This window comes from Musa acuminata, chromosome BXJ1-10, assembly GCF_036884655.1.
Source record: "Musa acuminata AAA Group cultivar baxijiao chromosome BXJ1-10, Cavendish_Baxijiao_AAA, whole genome shotgun sequence".
In the NCBI taxonomy this organism is placed as follows: domain Eukaryota; kingdom Viridiplantae; phylum Streptophyta; class Magnoliopsida; order Zingiberales; family Musaceae; genus Musa; species Musa acuminata.
The window spans coordinates 6132501-6139751 of NC_088336.1; positions in this window are offsets into that span (position 1 = coordinate 6132501).

Consider the following 7251-nt stretch of genomic DNA (forward strand, 5'->3'; position numbering starts at 1 on the left):
CCAAGATTAAGTTAATGGGATCACCTCCCATTTCCAACTTAATCATTGTGCTAACTATGATATTTCCTAAGACATTTACTGCAACTTGCTCCGGTGCGTCAATCGCTTCTTCCGGCGAGCTTCCGACGAACTTCCGTCGATTATCCGATGAACCCTCGGTGATGCTCCTGTGGACTTCCGGCAAACTCCTGGACTTGCGACGATCCACTTGGCGAGTTCCGACGAGCTTCTTTGGCAAGCTCATGGACTTCTCGGATTTGTTCCCGTAGAACCTCCGACGATTGTCCGAACTTCCGTCGAACTCTCGAACTCCCAACGTGATCATTGTCTTGACTCCGGCGCAACTCCTGCTGCATGTCTTTCTTCCATCGTAGTTAATCCTGCACACTTAAAACAAAACTTCGATCGAGACAATTAATCCTAAGTAATTAACTAAGTTGTCCGGCATGTCATTGGTCCCTCGACGCTTCGTCCGATTCTCTGGCGCATCGTCCTCTCCTACGGCCTATTGCCCAATCGACCAATTGACTCCGCAACTCCGATATCCTTGGAACAATACCCGCTCTTCTTGGCCCGATGCCCGAGTCCACGACCCGAAACCTTCTGTCGATACGTCGACCGATCCACCGGCCCGACGTCCAATCTTCTAACATGTTCCTCCGGCACAACATGATTTTTCCTGTTTTAATTGTCTCATCCTGATCGAAGCAGCCTGCGTCACTCAAAACGTAGATTAAATCATAAACATATATCAAGTGGTTTCATCATCAAAATATGAGATTCAATAATCTCCCCTTTTTTGATGATGACAACCACTTGATGACGGAGTTAAACTGAACTCCCAAAGTTTAAATAAACTCCCCCTATCGATATGCGATATTGATAGAACCTTGAATTCAAACTGAATTCATGTCATTGCAATATTCATCATGAATACTTGCAACACGTCATCATGAACTTATGCATAAACTTATGCATAACATCATACTTCTCCCCCTTTGTCATCGAGAAAAAGGAGAAGTCCAACTATTCTTGTATTTGGAATATTAGTTTAACTTATTGCATGAAAAACATAATATCAAGTTTTATCATCATGCAGTTTTGAAGCCAGAAAATTCAGCAAATGTTACATCATGCTTAGAACATTCAAGCTATCAAGTTTCAGATATGCAAGTTTTACAGCATACAAGATAGCACTTTTAGAACATGCAAGCAAGCAATGTTACAACATTTTAGAACTTGCAGGCTAGCAATTTAGAGATGTTCAAGAAGGCAACTCTCGCTTCTTGAAATATGCAAGTTGCAAGCCAGCAAATTTTTGCTTCCTTTGCAATGTTTGAGCTCGCAATTTTGCTTCCATTGCAAGGTGTAAGTTTAGCATGTTTAATTTTCTTGAGATAGCAACTATTTGCTTCTCTTTATACTACAAGCTAGCAATTTTTACGATATGCAAGTTTTGCTTCTTGAGATAGGCAAGATAGCACTTTTGCAATTTTTGTTTGGCAAGCTTGTGATGTTCAAGATAACAAGCTCTTTCTTCTCTTTTGAGAAGTGTCATTTTTGCTTTATTTGCAAAGTGCAAGCTAGCAAAATGCCAAACTAGCAAGAGATAATGTTTTACATGAGGCAAGCAAACAATTTGGCAAGTGTTACATTTGCATCTTCTCTTTAGATGTGCAAGAAAATAAACAAGTTTTTGCATTTTCTTGACATTTCAAGCTAGCAATTATCGGTGATGTTCAAGATAGCAATTTCTTCTCTTTTGTAATTTTTGCCTTTTTCTTGAATTGTGCTAGCAATCTATCTCCCCCTTTGTCATTGTCAAAAAGAAGGGAAAAACCCTTTACATCAATTTCTAAATCATGACAAAGGTAAGTAATCATTCTTATTTGTGCATCATTATAGTTTTAATGCACAAATTCATTAACATTTCATTTTTTATGCACGATACCGAAAAATCAATTATCATTATGAGCATATCAAACATGATATTCAAGCATTCATGATATATCATTTTGGCAACATGATCATAGCTATTCAAATGATGGTATCTAAATGTCAAAATTCATTACATCCTATCATGCATGATCGAAACTTCTTATTTGTATACATCAAAACAAATTAATGAATATTTCATGTATTCTTATCATCACATAAGGAGTATTAAGAAGAATTATTAGGTGATGATATAAACATTTCATGAATACAAGGAATTGCATATAAATCATATCATAAGTGTTTCATGTATTCATATTATCACATGAAGCATACAAGACAACAATGCAAAGAAATCATTTCATGAAGAATATCAATGTGAAAATTCAGCAAAGATCACATGATACAATCACAAAGCATGATATAATTATGCGATATATCATGAGATGATAATTTATCATATCAATGAAAGATATCAATGAGGATCAATTCGTGAATACCAAAGATATGATTCATGGTTCATTAAAATTCTTCTTAACAAGTTCACGATCAAGATTCATATAATTCTTAATAAAGCAAATTGATGTACAATCATCACACAAGACATACAAGGCAAAGAAATCTTGTTATTTCTATATTATGAAATATATGATATCAAGGCTCATGATTCATTTGAAAAGATATAGCACAAAGAGCAACTTGAAACATTCTTATCAAGATCACATTTTAAAATATTCCAAGTATCAAGATATCATTATGACACTTCATTGAATTCTGAGAAATCAAAAGACAAGTTACACTTCATTTGAAGAACTCCTTTTTGATAAATACAGGGAGCATAATGAACGATCTTGATTTATAAAGAACTTCATGTTATAATTATCAAGATCATGATTTTAATAATCATTTTCTTTAGCAAAGAATCACAAAAGCACTTTATTTTTGCATAAAAAATCTCATTGTATTATGATTTATAAATTCTTTCTCTACACATGAATCATAGGAGATATGTATCTGAAACAAATCTTTGCAAATAAAAACACTATCATTCATATTTCAAGATGGAATTTATAAGCAGGAATCATTTCATCAAATCCATTTCAGAAAAATATTTTTCATATAATAAGTGTATGAGAAAATCCGATTGTTAGGATACCAATTGTTAAGCGAATTTGAAAATGAAATTAACACTTTCATGCATTCGGACAATATTTTGCTATAGATTTTCAAGTTCAATCATGAAGATAAAACATGCTCATGATCATAAAAATTTATGTATCCAAAACACATAATTTCCAACATGTTATTAAGGCATGTAATAGTGTAAAATCATCATGGCAATTAAGTGATTTGAACATTGAATCAAGAAAGTCCGAAAAATAATCTTAACAAGTTCATGCATTCGAGCACATTTTTGCCATAGTTTTTCAAATACACTCATGAAAATAACACATGCTTATCATCAGCTTAAAATCTCATGCATAAAATTGTTAATCAAAATATTTAATTTCATCATTATGCATTTCTTCAAATCAAACATGATTTTTAATCAAAATCGAGAAATAACAATGGAAATCAACGTAATACACATTATTACTTCTTAACCATGATTTCATATTTTCAATCAAGATCATTTTATTTGTTTATCATAAAATATGCAATATTATCATTTTCGAAATTACTTAGCATGATCATAATTTTTTTTTTTAAACATGTAATTTTTAAGAAAATTAATTCTAAACTAAAAGAGAAAATATATCATTAAAGCATCAAGCAATTTCAAAATAAATTAGGGGGATTTTGATTACCTCATCATTGAAAGTGATTAAGGCGTAGTTTGCCACCTTGCCTTTCTTGATTTTCTCCTCGTTTTCGGAGGAGCTTGATTCATCCCACTTTGTGTTCTTCTTCTCTGGCCTCTTTCTTCGTTCAAGTTTATTGTTTATTTTAGATTTTTGTTTAATAAACTTATTAAGATTTAGTGTTCGAAGTTCAAGTTCATCATTGTCCTCATCACTTGAGTCATCGCTCAAGTGGTATTCATTTGTCCGGAGTTCCAAATCCTTCCAGTTCTTTAGAAGGTGATTTTGTTCATCATGTGCATTATGCACCATTTCATATGTCATCAATGAACCAATTAGTTCTTTAAGTGGTAAGTTGTTTAGGTTTTTAGCTTCTTGTATTGCAGTTACTTTTGAATCCCACTTCTTAGAAAGAGAACGCAAAATCTTGTTTACGAGTTCAAAATCCAAAAAATATTTTCCAAGAGCTCTTAAACTATTGACGACATCCGTGAAACGGGTGTACATGTCACCTATAGTCTCGCTTGGTTGCATTCGAAAAAGCTCAAAATCATGCAATAAAATGTTAACTTTCGAGTCTTTGACTCTACTAGTTCCCTCGTGCGTGATTTCAAGTGTTCGCCAAATGGCAAAAGTCATTTCGCATGTAGAAATTCGATTGAACTCATTTTTGTCCAAAGCGTAAAATAAGGCATTTATAGCCTTTACGTTTAAAGAAAAATACTTCTTCTCCAAATCCGACCATTCGTTCATCGGTTTAGAGGGAAGTTAAAAACCGTTTTCAATGATATTCCATAAATCCAAATTCATAGAAATCAAGAAAACTCTCATTCGAGTTTTCCAATAAGTGTAGTCCAATCCTTTAAACAACGGTGGACGAAAGACCGATAAGCCCTCTTGAAAGCCATGAAGAGCCATTTCTCTCGGGTGTAAATCCGAAATGAGAAATACCGGGCTCTGATACCAATTGTTAGGATCAAGAGCACTAAGAGGGGGGGGTGAATTAGTGCAGTAGAAAACTTTCGACGATTAAAATCGCATTCGTATGATAAGAGCGATTTCGGTAGAAAATCCGATTCATAAATCACTTTAACTTGTAACCAAACAAGATGCAGTTAAAGCAAAGATATAAAGGCAATTTGTAGTTATGATGGAAATCATAACGTAAGCGCAAACTGAAATATGATGTTCGTACGATAAAACTGATTTGCGTCTAAACGCTGATTCGGAAAGCACTGAACTTTGAAACACGTTCGTAAAAACACAGAAGGCAGTAAGCTATTGAGGAGGTTTGCAGTAAAGATAAGATGCTCAAAGTAAATGCAAACTGAGATTTAGAGTGGTTTGGTCAATCTTGACCTACTCCACTTTTGGCTTCCTCCACCGACGAGGTCACCGACGTCAACTAGAGGCCTTCCTTCAATAGGCGAAGGCCAACCACTCTTTTACAGTTTCGCTCCTTTTGACGGGCTTAGGAGACAATCCTTATAGACTTTTCTCTCCTCTCTTTAAAGCTCAGAACTTGGAAGAAAAGAGGGAGAAGAACTTTTGGCATTTACAATAATTTTGAGCTCTAAAAATCACAGAACAAGATCAAGATTTCGGTGTATGTTTTTTGCTCTTTCAGTGTTGAATGGGTGGGATATTTATAGGCCCCAACCCAGTTCAAATTTGGAGCTCAAAACTGTCAATTCTCGAAATTCCGGGATCTGGCGGTTGCACCTCCTGACTAGAGCGGTTGCACCGCCTGGCAGAGCTCGAAGACTGAACCTCTGGGTGGTGCCACCTCTTGTCAGGGGCGGTTGCACCTCCTGCCAGAGCTCGAAGACCGAGCTCAGGCGGTGCCACCTCCTGACTGAGGCGGTTGCACCTCTTGCCATAGCTCGAAGACCGAGCTCAGGCGATGCCACCTCTTGTCAGGGGAGGTTGCACCGCCCAGTCTCGCTCGGATACTGAGCCCAAGCGGTGCCACCTCCTGGCTGGGGTGGTTGCACCGCCCAGTCTCGCTTGGAGACTTAGTCTAGGCGGTGCCACCTCCTAGCTTGGGCGGTTCAACCGCCTAGCAGAAATCAGGGTCCGAATGGGTTGATCCATTCGGCCCAATTTGGGTTTTTCAGGGGCCCAATTGCCCCAAGATTAAGTTAATGGGATCACCTCCCATTTCCAACTTAATCATTGTGCTAACTACGATATTTCCTAAGACATTTACTGTAACTTGCTCCGGTGCGTCAATCGCTTCTTCTGGCGAGCTTCCGGCGAACTTCCGTCGATCATCCGATGAACCCTCGGTGATGCTCCTGCGGACTTCCAGCAAACTCCTGGACTTCCGACGATCCACTTGGCGAGTTCCGACGAGCTTCTTTGGCAAGCTCATGGACTTCTCGGATTTGTTCCCGCAGAACCTCCGACGACTGTCCGAACTTCCGTCGAACTCTCGAACTCCCAACGTGATCATTGTCTTGACTCCGGCGCAACTCCTGCTGCATGTCTTTCTTCCATCGTAGTTAATCCTGCACACTTAAAACAAAACTTTGATCGAGACAATTAATCATAAGCAATTAACCAAGTTATCCGGCATGTCATTGGTCCCTCGACGCTTCGTCCGATTCTCCGGCGCATCGTCCTCTCCTATGGCTTATTGCCCAATCGACCAGTTGACTCCGCAACTCCGATATCCTTGGCACAATACCCGCTCTTCTTGGCCCGATGCCCGAGTCCACGACCCGAAGCCTTCTGTCGATACGTCGACCGATCCACCGGCCCGACGTCCAATCTTCTGACATGTTCCTCCGGCACAACATGAGTTTTCCTATTTTAATTATCTCATCCTGATCGAAGCAGCCTGCGTCACTCAAAACGCAGATTAAATCATAAATATATATCAAGTGGTTTCATTATCAAAATACGAGATTCAACACCACGAACTTGCACTGCTTCGTCCTCGATTCTAACTTATCGAGGTTATATCTTTTAAAGTGGGCAAGGCCCTAAACCTTAACAATATGAAGATCGGGCTTCTTCCCTTTCCATATCTCATATAGTGCAGAGACTACCATTTTAGTTGGAACTTTGTTCAGAAAGTAAGCTACGGTCTCTAGGGCGTATCTCCAGAATAAGATGGGTAGGTCAACGAAACTCATCATGGACTGCACCATATCTAATAGTGTATGTTTCCTCCTTTCAGATACACTATTGAGCTAAGGTGTATAAGGAGGTGTCAATGGGATAGAATCCCATGGTCCTTGAGGAATTGGGTGAACTCTATACTTAAGAACTCACCTCCTTGATCAAATCGAAGAGTCTTGATACTCTTTTTAGTCTGGTTCTCCACTTCATTCTTATACTATCTGAATTTCTTAAAGGCCTCGGACTTGTACTTCATCAAGTACATTTGTTCATACTTTAAAAATTATCAGTAAAAGTAATAAAGTAGGAGTAATCACCTATGGCATGAGTTGACATTGGTCCACATACATTACTATGTATGAGTTCCAGCAACTCAATGGCTCTCTCT